Genomic DNA, 17450 nt, shown 5'->3' with positions numbered 1-17450 from the left:
GAACGACCAACAATCTCATGGTTTCATTTCAATTTTGTCAATGAATCAATCCAAAAAGCTTAGCTAGACATGGAAATGGAGCACACAAGCCCTTCAAAACGAAATTCACAAAAACAAGGCATCAAACCCTAACTTACAAATTGTCAAAACGCAAATCAAGAGCAAAAGAGAGATTTTAAAGCTTCAATGGAATGAAAAACACTGCTGTGATATATAAATCCGAAAACCCCATCAATGGGTTTTGTTCTAAGTCAATTAAATTCACAAAATGAGATGCCCAATCTTCTAAATGCATTCAAAACGTAAATCCCACATTGGGTGCTATCAAATGTGAATAGAAATGGCAAAAACTAGTGCAAAAACATAAAAAATGAGAAGAACACCTCTATGGACACCCACCAAAGCTTGAGAGAGTAAAAATGGAGGTTGGAGAATAAGCTGTGGTTGTTGCATGCCAAGAGACCTAATTCTCGTGGTCAAAATAACTCTGCCACCATTATTTACAAAAATGTCATTCTGTCACTCAGAATTACAAAAATGCCACTATTGGGCCTCAAATGTTGGCCCATTCACTTAGATGACGTGGAAATGACGTAGAAATGATGTGACAACTCTCTTAAACTGAATATTAATGTCCAAGCTCCAAAATTTGCTTCACCCAAATACCTAAAAATAATTAAAAACGAAAATTAGGCCAAATAATGTGAAATTAACCCAAATTCGAAACAGTGGCTCAATAAAGTCCAACAAATGAAAACACACTAAAGATAAACAATTAAGCACTGAACAACTATCAAATGGATACACAAAGGCTAGTGGAATGGAGGAAAATAATGACTCATCACTGGTCGTTACTTATTTTTGGTTACAAGAAATTAAAGGAAATTTAGAAAATCAAAATCACAATATCTTGTTGTTTATTTTATGTGTTGCAGCAACAAGGGTTGATAAGGAAATAAGAACAGAAGATGTGGTATTTGATGTTGCAACAAACATAGAAGGGAGAGAGAAATAAAAAGTTTTTCGTGGGCCTCACCAGAAGAGAAAAGAGAAAAAAATAAAATAAACACTGCATAAGATTCAAACTTATATACTTCCATACACAACACACATACCACAACCACCAAACTGCAAACTTTCTCAATATATATGGTGCACCACAATTTTTTTATAAACACATCTTATCACATTCTATACTTAAATAAAGAATTAAATACATAAAACAATAACTTAAATCTCAAAAATAATTATTCCATATTTTATAATAAATAAAATAATTAAATTAGATAAAATTCACGACTCTAATCAATCCATTAATTTTTCCTAAGTCTTACACCAAAGGTCAAGATGCCTACATTAGGCGGAAGTTCAAGATGGATAGTCTCGAATCAAAGGTCGAGATGGACGGATCTAGGTCTAAGGTTGAGACGAACTTACCCAGACTAAAATTCGAGATACTCGGCCTGAGCTGAAGGTCAATTTTAACTTTATTAATTAAAAAAAAAAGCTTAAATACTTATTTAGCCCCTATTTTTCTTAAGTTTGTTTAATTTGGTCATTTTTTTTGTTCAATCAAGTCTTAATTTTTGTTAATGTTTGTCAATTCAGTCCTTTTTGGTAACTTCGTTTAAATAATTAACAGCACAATGACCATGGTGCCCCAATTTGTCTTACATAACATGTATTTCTCTTACATGTGTGTTCCTCTTCTCTTTGTTTACTCTTTTTCACAAACGCTAGGGTTTCCTTCTTCACCCCATCCACTACAGCTTCTTCATCCTTGACCCACAAAGCACGATAAGCACCAACGACCGCATCGTTGCGATGCAACTGAGGACGCCGATGGCGCCAGTGACATTGATCTCTCATCGTGTGAGGGTTTCATTCTTCTCCACCATGGGTGCATTCTTTTCATTCTTCTTCATCTAAAAAAACTTCAAGCACCATCGACGACCATTGCACCTCTTTGAGATTCTTGCTTTCCACTGTAGCTTTTACTTGCAAAACTTCGAACTTTGTCGTTGCCAATACCGACCATCTCATTGCCACCTTTTGTTGGAGACTGGAGCCATCACCAGAGTCATGCTTACTAGTCGCATTTAAAACGTCTAAAGTATGAATCAATGTTGGTTGTGAATAATGAGGCACGTGCGAAAAAATTATGTTGTCTCCATGTTGGTGACTCACTCACTCAACATATGTTTTCATATGGAAGAACGAAGGGATTCACACATTAGAGAAAACATACCATGTTAGACAGATTGCGTCATCTGTTCACTGTATTGTTAATTATTTAAACAAGGTTACTAGAATTGAGAAATATTAACGAAATTTGGGAGTTGATTGAAGAAAAAAATAGGATTAAGTTGAACAACTCAACAAAAATAAAGACTAAATTAGTATTTAGGCATTAAAAAAATAGTTTTATTAATTTAAATTTTTTATTAAATTTTAATTTAATTTAATTTAATTATGTTGTTGCATGGATTTAGTGTTTTGAATATGCATATAAAATTTGCATTGTGTTATTTGTATGTTTATTTATTCTTCCAAAAAAGTAGTATGTGTTCATTTATGCATTTGTTTTTGGTAAGGTATTGTAGATATTGATTAAAAAACGAAAAAAAACTTAGATAGTTGATTAGGAGTGACAAAATAGGCTAGGTCCAACAGGCCAACCTGTCAGCCCGTAGAGAAAAAGGTGGGTTGGGTCAAGAATTTTGGCCCGTTAGCCCGTTTGGCCCGTCAACCCGTTAGGCTACATGACAGGTTGGTTGCCGCCTAGCCCGTGGCCCATATCAATATTTTTTTTCTTCCTCACTTTTATTAATAGTTAACGTGAATAATGAAATCCAAGTTCTTAGGAGTTTATTTTCATGAATGAATATGTGATTTTTATCTCCATATATCACTTTAGTGTTCTCCTCTTTATCTTTTCACTTCGAATCAATAATTTTAGAGGTAATCAAGTTTAAAAAAACAATTTTTTTCTTTAAGAAAAAGGACGGGCCAAATGGACTAGCCCATTAGTCCATCAACCTGTCACAGGACGGAAGAGTTCCATTTTCTAACCCGTATTGTGTAAACGGACTGGTGCCAATGGCTGGCCGTGCCAAAGCCTAAGGGGTGGCCCATAGGGTGCCAAGGCCCCTAAAGCAGCCAAGGTCCCTCATTCTGCAGTCATTACTCCTATCCCTTTTCTCCCCACAGAGGCTCTGCTAGGGTTTGAATCCCATTCGTCATCAAGCTAGCTCAGTCACGTTTTCTAAGTCATGTAAGTGGTTTTTGTTCTTACTCTTTTTCTCTAGTTTGGGTCTTCGTGATTACTGTTAGGGTTCCTTGTAATAATCTTATGCCCCATCTGTATTAAGGTTTTCAGCTTTTAAATTTGTTGCGGGAGTTATCGTGCTCATTCGCTTAAGTGTTAAAGTCGTTTGGCTAGCTCTTTCCAAGTAAGGGAAGCTAGGGTTTTGAGTTTGGTTGTGTTTTGCTTGTTTTTCAGTTTTGTTTCATGCTTATGGTGTGTGTATGATGCTTAACATGATATGGATGTATATTCCACATTTTTCTGGGTTAATCTATGTCCTGGCCTGCGTGAACAAAGGAGGAGATTTGATAATCTTGCCCAAGCTAGTGGAGCTCGCCTAAGTAAGAATATCAGAAAACCCTCCTAGGTGTTGCACGAGCTATCGCTCAGGCGACGAGCTATAGTCTTGAGCAAGGGCCATCTCGCTCAGGCAAGGAGATATCGCCTAAGCGAGTGAACACGATAGCACCACTATTCCTCTTTTCGAGCTCTCGCCTAGGCGATAGGGGCTCGCCTAAGTGAGAGAACCCTCTCGCCTGAGCGAGACTTGTCAGACTGAGTGAGAAGTTGTGCGAGAGAGCGTTTGGGTTCTATTTCCTTCTTTGTTTTGGGTGTTTGCCACCTGTTTGGTTGAATCGTTATGATAAAGCATGAAATTAGTGAATATGCATGAGTAAGATGAATTATGGGATTGTGTTTGATGAGTTTGACATGATCTGGGCATATGACATGTATGGTTTGGTTGGTTATAAAAGTGACATGGAATTGGTATGAGCAATGAATGTTATATTGTTTAATGGAACATGTTGTTGGTATGGTTAGGACGTAATTCCACGATAGTTTTGTGGTGGTGCCTCATTGGTTAGGGCGTAATTCCATGAATCTCTAGGTGAGATCTCATGGTGGTGCCTCAGTTGGTCAGGACGTAATTCCATGACCCCTGTTAGTGAGAGTTCATGGTGGTGCCTCATTTATATAATTTAGTAAGGATTCAAGGTAAGTATTGCATCCTAACACTCTAAAGAGTTAGTTAGTCTCACATAGAGCGTACATACTCAAGTGGTGAGAGTAGTAGGAGGCTTGGAACACTTTAAGAGTTAACCTTGTGTGTCGGGGATGAAACACTATAACAATTAGTTCGGTAGAGCAGTAAAGGCCACCACAAGTGCAAGCATCTGCTGAATCCGACTAATTATATGTATTCGGATGAGTCGAGTCTTGAGTCTTAGTGTATTGTTTGCAAGTCATAACATGATTGGTTGACATATGCATCTTGGACTATGAAATTTTATGTAACTGTATGATAAATCATTTTCTGCTCTAGCTTACCCTTTGCTTGTTTGATTGTTAGTGTGTGGTTTCCTCTCTTTGCAATTATCATCAATGTATTGATGTGAGCAAGTGCGAGAACTCCTCGTGGTCAACAGGGAAATGGTGATTCCGCTGCATAGACTATCTAGGTTGGAGTCTGCTTGTTTATGCCTTACTTTAGGGTTGTGGCCCATGTACCACCTTGTCTTAGAACTTTATTTTTAATACTTTAGATCTCTTGTTCTCTTTTGTGACTAGCATCGTGATGTGTCTTAATCCTTTCCTGGTTCTTTTGGGATAATTGTAAGGAGTAGCGTTTATATTCCAGGACCTTGTTTACTATATTATTCTGTGTGACATTTCCTTTAATTAGGATTATTAATTAAATGGGTGTTAAAAAAATTTTAAAAAAATTAAAAAAAATTAAAAAAAATTAAAAAAAATTGAAAAAAAAGAAAAAAAAAGTGGACGGTCAGCCAACCCAGCCCATCCAATACGGGACGAGTTGTGATTGTCGGTCCGTTTCTGTTTGATGGGCCAGCCCATTTTTTACAGACCACAGACGAGCCGGGCCAAAACGAGCTGGATTGACACGTTTTGCCATCCTTAATTTTATATATATATATATATATATATATATATATATATATATATATATATAACATTAGTTTTATCCATATAAGACATTTGACACAACTTTTATATTCAAAACTTTAAGATAATCGTGATATGAACCTTTGATCTTATATAGTATTTAACTTTGTCTATTCTATTCAATACGAAACTTTTAACTCACACTTAAACTATTTCTAACACTTCAGAAATTCATTACCGATTTATTCATCCTTTCTTTTTCTTCCATTCTTCTTTCGTTACGACTTTCTTCGATGCAACCCTCCATTTCTGCAAGTGAACGAATCACGGGTCAGAACAATGCAATCACTTCCCAAGATTATAAAAAAATAATATTTCAAATTAAGTGTTCCTATATATCCATCTTTTCTTCTTTCAACCCTGTAAATATAATGAAATGACCACATTCCTCACTACAAAAAAAAATCAATTTTCATATGTACAAAATTCTTATGTAAAGCCCTAAATCCGTATGTAATTGAATAATTCTGACGGATTACATACGAAAAAGAATCCGTATGTAAAATAGGCGTCGGTAATTTTACATACGAAAAAATTTTGTATGTAATATTACATACGAAATAAATCCATATATAACTGATGAAGACATTACCCACAGAATAAATTCGTATGTAACTGATAAAGACATTACTTACGTAAATAGATCCGTATGTAACTAATGAGTGACATTTTCTATGGATAAATCCGTATGTAATGTGCGTTTATAAATCTTTTTTTATACTCCATTAACTCAATTGCAATATAGATAAAATGAAATAAACTTTAACCAACACTAATTCAAATGAAATTCAAATTGGTGCCCATAACAATCTAATAAAGTTTTAATGCCATATCCCAAATCAAGTCATAATAACATATAATCCAAATAAATATTAATAAAATAAAATAAATATGATTGAATGCATAATAAATAATATTGTCACATATATTTCAATAATATAGTTCAAATTACATGATCAAAACAATTATCTTAAAGTCATAATAATAAGAATAAACCTAACAAAATTAAAACTACACCTATTATTCTTTTGGAAGATTGTCTTCAACCTGCAAATAATACAAAATATATAAGGTCAAATAACATAAACATCTTATAAATCTTCATAAAAACTAATTTATGAAAACCACACAAATTTTAGCAAATACGAATATATAACTTATATAAATCCAACTATTCCTAAACTATATATACTACAAATAATGATCGAGTAGAATGTATAATTAGAGAGAATAAGTATAATGGATAATTGTCTCTATTAATTCTAAACTGTTTGGGGTAACAGATAAAAATTAATTTTAAACACTTTATTAGTGCCGCTCATTTCTCCTTATTGCACCATATTCCACAAGTTATATTTATCTTTCTAATTTCATATAGTTTATCAATTTATGAATGAAAACTGACTAAAATAACAATAAACTAGTTACTTTTGTATTATCAAAGAATGACTGTTGAACGAGTGAGAGAAAAATGGAAATGAATAATCATAAGTGGCTTGTATTAAATTACCTGGTAACTTCTCTGGATGGGTGCTGCAGATTCCATCCTTCCCTTCAAGAGTAGGAATGAACTCAACAATTAACAGATGAAGCTTGTGAATATCAAAACGCACTTTAGCTTCCAAATGCTCAAGAATCTCTTGATCAGTAGGATCAAATTTTACTCCAGCTGGAAGTCCAGGTAAGTCATGAATTTCAGCAGCCTAAATATCAACACCAGAACATTTATATTTTTTCTTGAAATAAAAAGGCCCAATAAAACATTAAGTATCAAATACTGTGCATTTATATTGGTGCCTAATTAAGCATAACTACTGCAGCATACAACTTAAAGGTGCACGTGAAAGATCTGATTAAGCATGTAACTACTGCAGCAAAGAAACAGAACCATCGTGCATAACCTATATCTATTGCTGAATATGTGTCAGCTTAAGTCTTAACAGTGAAATCAGAATCTCCATATAGCAGACAACGTTTAAATGCTATCATGGTATGCTCTATGCTCAACAGTTTCAGAATGGGATACAGGACAAATGCACACATAAGTATTTATGACTGAATTTATGCACTATCAAAAACATCTAGAATGGAATCAAATGATTGGTATTCGTGAATCCAATTGGCAACCTTAAGCAAATCAGCACAACATAACAGCAGAGTTATTAACCAAATTCATATCAACTTAAATTGAGACATAGTAAATTTATGCTCAAACTATGCAAGTGTATTTAATTAATTCAGACTTGGTTTCAAATGGCGTTTACTTGCTCTATTAAAATGCTATGCACAGGTCCAAGAATTTCATTCAACTAGTTGTGACACAAACATGGCAACAACAACAGTTACCCTTACTAGACTATGACAACATCAAATCACATGGTCGTTGAAATTTTTAGCTGTGACAGTAGTAATTATGTGACAACAGCAGTAACCAATTCAGGTTATATTCACATCAAGAATTTTAACTCAACAACAATTCCCAATTCAATTCCCAACATCAGTATAAAATTAATATTAAGCTCACTAGTAAGGTTACAAACTCTACCTTATGAGGAGGTTGCAGACCGAACAATGATAAGCACCATTGCACCTTTTGCAAAACATGAACTTACTTGCAAAACACTTTCTTTCTCTCCAGCAAAATACTCTACATCAAACAATGAATTAAAATTGTTTCAATAAATTTTCCTAATTATACAATAAAACTATCAAAATTATAGAAAACTGAAATTTAAAAAACTTGAATTCATATTCTTTTGGACAGACTGTGAATGAGTGTTTTATTTAATGTCTCTCAAATGTTTAAATCGCAACAGAGTAGGATAAAGAGATAAAAACCCACCGAAAAGAGCAAGTTCAACACACCACACAAATCAATTGAGCTTTGTACCGGTTAAAGATTTTGAAACCCTAGTTATTCGGCTCACCGTCTTCATCGTGTTCATCACTGGCGTCAGCTCCACATTCGTCTCCGCTCTTATGCACGGCATCGTGGTTGATTGCCTCCATAGTGCTTTCCTCGTGCCTGAGGAACTATTCCTCGACGAGCCAGACGCCTCTCAGACCATCTGATTCCTCTCCTTCCTCTGCAACCTCGCCATTCTCGCTGCTGCCATTCTAGGTGTCTCCACACGAGTCTGGGCGAGGATCCTTGGATGTGACGCTCTCTCGATCCGTTGGATTTTGGTGGCTCAAAGGAGGTCAATTTGGATGTTGTTGCGAAGTGTGATGAGGTGCAGAGAGTGGGGTGAGTTGTGGGTGAAAATTTTTTTTCGTGTGAAATTGGGGAGAAGAGAAAAAACATTAGGTGAAAGTAAAAGAAACAAATTAAAATTAAAATTTTTAATATTTAATTTATTTAAAATCAGTATGTAAATTTTGTATGAAAGGTAGGTGTTGGTTTACATACGGATTTTACAAATGGACAAACAGATAGTTATTAGTTTGTTGTTACATACGAAAAAAAATTGTATATAATGTAATCTGTGCGTAAAATTCGTATGTAAAATTTAATTTATTTGTAGATAATTTTTTTTTTTTGTAGCTCTTAATTATAAAATTAATAAAATTTAAATATTTGATTCAAATTGTTTAAATAAAATATATTTTGAATAATATAATTCAATATTATTTTTAAATATACATTTCAAAATATAATATATTTCAGAGTGTATAATTTATAATATATCTTTTGAAATTAAAAAATATAAATGGAGGAAGCTACCTCATCCTCTATTGTCAAAACCACCACCACATCCAACGAGAATATAATTTATATTTTAAAATATATGGGTGCAGAAAGTAAATTGTGGAACTGCAATTAGTAATGCCCAGGTTTGAAATGATGTATGAGCTTAGGGCTTAAATTCAGAATTTACTTTAAATTAACCGGTGAAAATATATACGCTCGTGTTTGCATGTTCATGTTTTTTAATTTTTATATAAATTTAAGTTAAGATTAATAAGAAAAATAGAATTAATTTTTAAAATAATTATTTAATATAAAATTTTAAAAAGTAAAATATGAGAAATTTTTAAAATTAAAAATAAAAGAAATTTTTAAAATAATAATTAAAGATAAATTATTTATAAAATAATTAATTTTTAAAATAAAATAAAATGTAAAACTGAAGTAATGAAATATGGATATAAAGATATCACTTTATATATTATTATAGATAATATCCCATCAAAATGGATTTTTATTTGTTATAAGTCCATAAATTCTTTCCGTACGTCCAAATTGTAGATAAAATTTATTTCAAAATTCATATAACAAATACTATCCGAAATGTAATAAAAGGCTTTTGAATTACTTATTCAGAAAACACTATGAAATGAAAATTCATGTGGAATAAAAAATCTATAGGGCATCTTAAAATAATGTATGACTAAATTATTATTATTATTATTATTATTATTATTATTATTATTATTATTATATATATATATATAATAATTTATGTATATAAATAGATGTACATGGTAACATGGTATTTAAGTGAAATAAGAAAAGTTTATTTTAACATGATTCATTGAGTTATGGTGTTACATTCTATCGGACTTCGGAAAGATTGTCTAATTAAAAGTTAAGGGACCAAAACATATTTAATTATTTTTTTAAACATAATTTTATAATTAATTTAATAGAAAAATATTAGTAATAAAAAAAATTTGAAGTCTTCTTTATTTGAAGGTTTAAAGCAAATATTTTACTTGTTTTATCTTTGAGCTGGTTTGTCTTTATCTCTATATAATGTGATAATAAAGCTAACATTTAAATTGCTTCCCACCCTTCTTTTTCATAAAGAAAAGAAATATCTCGAAATTAACTTTCATTGCATCATAGATAAATTTAATAAAAGTATTCTCTTGTGGATTTTTTGATAAAGCTTTACCTAAAAATATTTTTCTCAACATTATTTCCAAGATAGCCATCGGCAATATTTTTCTGTCACTTTAACCGGAATATTAGATTTCTAATAAATTTACATTTAATTTGTTTTTACTTGGTTTTTCTTTCCTCCTATTAGGTTCATGATATGATGTTCTTGTATTTAAAGTATAACTTTTGTGTTTCCTTAATCAATTTAGCAATAATATAATTTGATATGTTTCTTTACATTTTTTTAATCATCACTGTGATTGTATCAATATTTTCAATAAAAACTTACATGCCAAGATTTTGACATTCAAAGATAATGAAAAAAAAAAACTATGAAAAGAAGAGGATTAGCTGATAGATTATATTTATAATAAAAGAAATTTATTGCAAAATGTGAAATCAAACAAAATCATATTTACTATCCATCATTATAATTCATATTTATCGTTTCATTTTCCGTCACCCAAATAAAAAGTTGCCAACTCAAAGAGGGTGTGTGACGTTTTCTTCAACACCAGTTAAAGTTCAACCAAAACATGATCGCTGTTCACTTATTGTCATTTATTGTTTCCTTCCATATCCAGTTTCCACATGCAGTAATTGGATTTAGCTAGATAAAGCAATCGTCTCAATTTACTGCATAAAATCAAAACATGAAAAAGATAAATGTTATGGTTACGCAACTTTTAGGATTGGCATGCCACCATCTTCTCTTTTTCCAATGTAATTACGCAACTTCACTACACTTCATTGTCAAATACCAATCTTGAAGATGCTTCAGTTAATAACAGAACATGAAAAACAATATACACAAATCAAATTTAGTCGACACAAGATGATGATGATGATGACTAATATTTATCCATCTTTATTTCATTTTATGTGCAGTTTAAGTTTTTCCTATTATAATTTTTCAAATTAACTGTATTTACCTCTTTCAAGAAACTAATTATAATTTTATTTTAATGCAACCTTTATTAAATAGTCACACTAATTTAAATTATTTTATTATTAGTAAAAGAAATTTAGACATTATTTAACAACAATTCGTGCATGACAAAATTTAATATTTCTCTATGAAAGCAAAATTTCAGTGGTTAGATATGTTTATAAAAAAGATATAACTATTGTCTTTTGATTATACATTTGATTATATATATGTTGAGGCATTGAGGAGTGAATCAAATCGAGGGAAAAATAAGCATATCAATATGTTAAAGGCAGAGAAAAGATGTGTCAAAGTAAATAAATTTCAAGAGAAAGAATTGAGAAAAAGACACGATTAATACATTGAAAAGAAACTCGATGGAGATAAAGGACATCAAAGGGGATGATCGAGATAAAGAGACATGGAGAGAAGGGCAAACAAGACAGAGAAACATCGAGAGAAGAGCAATCGAGACAGAGGATGAAGCTAAATCAAGAGGAGCAATTGTATGCAATAACTATTATAAAAATGTGAATCATTTGGAACATCTAAGGCTACATGGATAATTTAGGACAATTATTTTAATTTATATATTTTTCTTTTGTTTTAGTTACCAAGTAACTCCTAGAAAAAGGAGAAAAATTTCTTCTATTACACCACTACCATCTTGTTTACTTACTATACAAATCATTGATTGTTCTAGGAGTACTTTTTCTATGTAAATTTAGGTTCATTCCCGAATCACTAGAACCTAAGGATTTCAAACCTAGTGCAATTCCTCAACTCCTTTGTTGACTAAATCCTTGCTTTAATATGCAAGACTCGTTAAATGAATCATTGCTTTCATATTCAAGATTCTTTCATTCGACATTCCCTCTAGGTACCACGAAAGCACTAGTACATATATGATGATTACATTGGACCACAGTTTGAGACTAGTTTCCCAACACAATCCAAACCAGTTAAATAGATGAGTGATCATTAAGTTGTAATCAAACCATAAACAATTGAATGAAAGTAAAGATAAATACCGAAGAAGTAAAGTGTATAAAATCATAATTGAGTACATCAAACCTAGACACGAGGGAGTTCAACTAATCATAAAATATTACAATGCAATTCTAGTAGCATTTATACATAAGTTTTACACTAAAAGCATCTCCATCGAGCCTCATAGACCCTATTCTCTCTTACTGCTACATTTCTAACACTCCACTCAATGCCCAGAATGAAGACATGAGGTCTTTATTTATAGGAATTTATGGTCGGTGCTTGACCCAACTTTTGCTTCTCAACCACAAGAGTTTCTTCACAAGTTGGTTTCCTTCTCAACTCAGGCCTTTGTCCTGGTGCTTGGCACTTGACCTTTCCCTCTTGGGAGGGTTTTCTTCGCTACTCAGCCTCATGGATTTGTGCTCCAAAATTCCTTGCAAAGAAGGTTTCCTCATATGGCCCATTTCCCATTAGTTGTGCTTAGCCAAAAAGTCAAAATATGTTGTCCTGTCTTTTCCACTTCCATAACTCAACACCAATGACTGGCTTGGATGTATACTTCTTATTTTCCCTTATATTCATTATGAAATATAAAACCTATTATTACTTAAGTCCAACATGGAAGGCAATGTAAAACAGAGAGATGCTCCTAAAAGTATCATATTATGGGAATATATCTCACTTATTGGGTAAGATATCCGAAGAGTTACCAAACTCATCATTGTCGTAATCAGAAGAACCTAAGTCAAACTATGATTAGTTTACAGTTTTAGTTTTACCTTAGTATAGGGTGTATTTCTATGGTTTGATATACTTTTTTGACACTTAATATACAACTTATAATGTCTCAACCTACTTCATTAGCATTTCCAAAGTTGTTTGTATAGAACTGCATTTAAAATTTCATGTATTATTTAATACATTTTGGACTTCATGGCTTTCATGAAACTTGAATTTGGAGGGTTGATGGTGATATGGTATATTTGAGCTAGGATTCAGCCAGCTCAATTATGTGGATTTGGTATATTTGTCGTTGCTTGTTAGGATGTCTTTTTGTATTAGTTAATAATATTTTCCTTAGGATTTACTATAGTTAAGTAGCTCATAATTGATTACATACGGATATCTTGCTAATTTGTCTTGTAGTTTACAATTAGAGTTAATAGAATAGTTTTGTTTAGTGGCAACATTACTTCCTCTATAGTTTTGGTTACTAAGAATAGGTAATCTAATAGTATTAGGTGTCTGAGTTTTAGTCTTGTTATATTTCTATAGTGGCATAACATTAGTATAATACATTGAAGTTCTACTTAGCTTTATGTGTAGTTACTAAATAAGTGTAGTTTAGACTAAATAGAATATACTAGGTGTAATTTTGTCTAGGTTTTTATTCAATGTAGTTTAGTAGCTACATTAGTTTAGTTTAGGGTTTTTCTTTGGTTTTTCAAATGGTATAGGAAAATCAAGTAAAGGAAAGGCAAGGAAGGTTGATTGAAGTGTAACCAAGAGAAAACCAACATAATAAAACAACAACAAAGCAGCACCTGTAAGACCCGAGAGATTTTAATAATTAATTAAATAATTATTTAATAAATGCGGGTAGTAGAAGCCATTAAGGCATTTAATGTAGAATGTTTTGATGTGGAAAAGTATTAGCTTAAATGGTTGGGAGTGCTTACTTGTGTGAGAGGACTTGGGTTCAAGTCCTTCGTATGCCTTTTTGTGATATTTAATCTATTATTAATTTAATAAGATGATATGGTCATGGAGAGTGATGATATAATCTCAAGATTCAATGAATTATCATGAAGCATGACTTGGTTGAATTGGTTGTGAAATTGCTTTGTGATTGAATGGTTATGGGTTCAAACCTTGGTAAACCTAAACTCATTCTCTTTTTGCTAATTTTAGTTTTGGCATGAATGTGAAGGGGCAAGGGAAACCCTAACTAAAGAAGCAGCCGAGGGTGTTGGAAAATCAAATAGAATAGGCAATTAAATGACAATTAAAACTAAGTTTAAGGCCATTTCGTTTTTGCTAATAAACCACCATTAAAGGGGAGAATTAAGGGAGAAGGAGAGCACTTTTGAGTCTGTCATTTTGAAAATAGTGAGGAAGGTTTTTACAGAGGAGAAACATGAGGTTGGATGTGGAAAAGGTACTGGTTTGGAGGAGAGTCAAAGGGAGTCCATTGGTGATCCAAGGAAGTTCTCAAGTGCCACTCTTAAGTAAGGGAAATTCAGGTTAGGGGAGTTCCACTTTGTGTTTTTATTATGAATTAGATGATTGCGTGGTATACTTGATGATCATGATACAATGCCTATTATTTTCTCCTGAGTTTTCTTCGTAATCCTGGAAATACCTAGAAATTGCCTGGCGGCGTCGAATGAACCGCCAGGCGACACATGTCATAGAACCCAATTATGGGTTTTTCTCTATGAACCACCTGGCGGTGGTGTGTGTACCGCCAGGCGACACGAACTGACTTGGCCAGTTGTTCTCGTTTTACGTGCGTTCTCAGAAATTGTATCTATTTTAATTGGTTCCTAGTATAAAAATATAAAATTGTTTATATACTGATGTTTTTATGCATCCGTGAATGAATTTGGGGATTTAGGGTTCATGTTGGGGTGGGTGATGAATAAGCATGGATTGTGTAAGTGATGGATGCGTTGGTGTTATGGAAATAATGCTAGTATGAACCTTATATGGTGTGTGCACCTGAAACTATATCAGTATGATGGTGGCTGCTACAATTGGGCTTGTTTGGGGTCACGAAGGGTGCGGAAGAAATCTAGCAGAACCCAGATTGGCACGCACCGCCTGGCGAAACCTAGATTGCTGTCAGGCAACACATCAGAGCACAGCGTGTCTTGAGATGACTCTGCGAGTTGTGTTCTTTGGGGTTCGCTGGTGGTTTTTCTGTGCGAATTGGGTTAGTTGGCAGGGGTTTCTTCATTTGAAACGGGTGAGGGGGTACATTTTAATGCGTGTAAGGGAGAGTTGATAGGAATCAAAGGCATGGAATATGAACTGAAAAATGTATGAGTATGGAATAAGGGAAATGTATGTGGAAGCTAAATAAAGTTTTATGATGACATGAACTGAATTTATTTAGAAGCGGTATTTACGTGCACTATGTTGGTTGGGTTAAAAGATGGAGGAATATTCAATTTGGTAACAAGATGAGTACGTAGTAGAATATATTATAACTGTGAAAAGGGGTATTTGAAATTGTGGGAGCGTGTGCATATTGTATTGTAAATCTATATCAGATCATAATTGCACATAAAGTGTAGGAAGGGAATTTGACATGAAGGATAACTAAAGAATATGTGAGAATAGACAATACTTGAGATAAGATGCATGTAAATGGGAGATTTTGCTTAGACTGCGATGATGTTATTTCTTCTCTTGGAATTGTTGTGTATATAACGATTGTGGTGTTGAGTTTAGTGGAATGTGCCATGTTTCAATTAACAAATGAAGGAGAGTATGGTATGCAGAATAATAATTGATTGAGTGACATGATTAAATGTGTGACTTATAATATAGATATGGAACTGTGCCTTGAGTGCCATAATTGTGCTACAATTTTTGTGTGTTGTATGATTGGGGTCCATTGGGATCTGTTTATATGCAAAAAACCAGTAGCATTTGCACTACTGGTATGGCGCCTAGTGGCGAGTAGCGAGCCGCCAGGTGGTAGGGTCTCAAAATAGTGGCAGTGGCCACTAACTACGAGTGGCGCCTGGCGGCAGGGTTGGGTCCGCCAGGCAGTGACGGAGTCGTGAGGCTCTGTTTGGCGCTTGGCGCCTGGCGGTGTGAGATGCCGCCAGGCGGTCTAGAACCAGATTCCGCCTAGTGGCGGGAGAGGCACGCTAGGAGGTTTGTTTAGATTTCTCATGGTGGCGTTTAGGTTGCGCCATGCGAATTAGATGCTGTGAAATTGGTTGTTGTTGTGATCAGCGGACTTGAAGGACTCAGTTCACTTACCTTTGCGTTTGGGCTTGATGGACTAAGTCCAATAAGGGTCTGTGATGTGCTTGGTGGTGGGACGCATGATGGGCATGGAACTGGTTAGTTCTCGTTGGCTTCTAATAGGCGAGGAGTCCTTAGTATGGTGATTACATGCGTCGGCCGCACGATGAGCAAGGAACGATTATGTTCTCGTCGGTTGCTATTAGGTGAAGAGTCTATAGCATGGTGATTGTGTAAGACCCGTGAAATTAATTAATTAAATAATTAATTAATTAATAAATGCGAGTAGAAAGAGCTTTTATCACATTAATTATTGTTTGTTGTGATGTGAAAAAGTGCTAGCTCATGTGGTTGAGAGTACTTGGTTTGTGTGAGAGGACTTGGGTTTGAGTCCTATGTATGCCAATTATGTGTTGTATGGTTTATTATTATTTTGTTTTGGTAATGTAATTGTGAATGGTGAGTGATAGTATAATCATAAGGTTATAATGGTTATCACAAAATGTGAATTGGTATAGTGGTTGTGCTTTGGCCTCATGAGTTGAGGGTCCTGGGTTCATTGCTAAATATTAGTTGTGGTTTGAATGTGAAGAGGCAAAGAAAACCTAGCAGAAAGGTAACCATTAGGTGCTGAAAAATCACCAACTAAGGGACTTGAATAGCCATTAAGCCCACACTAAAGCCAATCTCGTTTTTTTCATTAACCCACCTTAAGGCACTTATAAAAGGAAGAATTTAAGGGGGAATAAGGTTTCTGCAGTTTGGTTAGTTCACCTATAAAGAAGAGCACGAAATTGAGGCTGTGAAGTGAGGTTTTGGGTGTGTAAGGGGCTGAAGCAAAAGCATTGGTGAACTGAGGGTCCTTCATCCTTCTCATTTTTAATCCAAAATTCTAGGTTAGGGGAGTTGTCCTTATGCGCTTCAATTGATTAACATGTGTTATAGTTTTGGGTCAATTGATTTATGTTGGCATGAAATTCGTGCATTATGTGTGGTGATAGAAAGCTTAATTGATTGATGTTGTGCGCATAATCCTGTAATGCATTATATTTTTGGTAATGAGGGTTTTTGGTAAAGGAATGGTGGTGGAAGCCTAAATCTTGTATTTTGGTAGCTTAATGGGATGTAATGCATGACTCTGATGTTTGTTTGCCATTACATTGTCTTGGTAATGATTGAGTAGAGTTTTGGTATTGGTTTGGTGCACTGTGTGCGTGATTAGACTCGAAACCCTACAAGTCTCGCCCAAGCGACTCCATCTCGCCTAAGCGAAAGTTGCCGAGTCTCGTTTTTGGTCCTGGTTCGCGTTACTCGGCCAGGCGACCTTGGATGGGGTTGAGCGACTTAGTCTCTCGCTCAAACGAGAGACACTCGCCTAAGCGAGGTCGCGA

General features: G+C 33.9%; 1 long non-coding RNA gene across 3 annotated transcripts; it reads right to left on the bottom strand.

Annotated features, from left to right (window-relative positions):
* Positions 1–262: 262 nt before the first annotated feature.
* On the bottom strand, positions 263–8551 carry LOC114166581. Of its 3 annotated transcripts, XR_003599962.1 has the most exons (6): positions 8200–8551; positions 7818–7919; positions 6783–6975; positions 6290–6319; positions 5451–5521; positions 263–666 (listed from the first exon to the last, which is right to left on the bottom strand). It is a non-coding gene; the product is annotated as an uncharacterized LOC114166581 (long non-coding RNA). The 3 variants fall into 3 exon arrangements; XR_003599960.1 differs by lacking the exons at positions 263–666; positions 5451–5521 and having other exon boundaries at positions 6076–6319; XR_003599961.1 differs by lacking the exons at positions 263–666; positions 5451–5521 and having other exon boundaries at positions 6177–6319; positions 8115–8551.
* Between the last annotated feature and the right edge of the window lie 8899 nt (positions 8552–17450).

This window comes from Vigna unguiculata, chromosome 10 (assembly GCF_004118075.2).
Source record: "Vigna unguiculata cultivar IT97K-499-35 chromosome 10, ASM411807v1, whole genome shotgun sequence".
NCBI classification, from domain to species: Eukaryota; Viridiplantae; Streptophyta; class Magnoliopsida; order Fabales; family Fabaceae; genus Vigna; species Vigna unguiculata.
The sequence above is the reverse complement of the archived record's forward strand: the minus strand, read 5'-3'. Positions and strand labels throughout refer to the sequence as shown.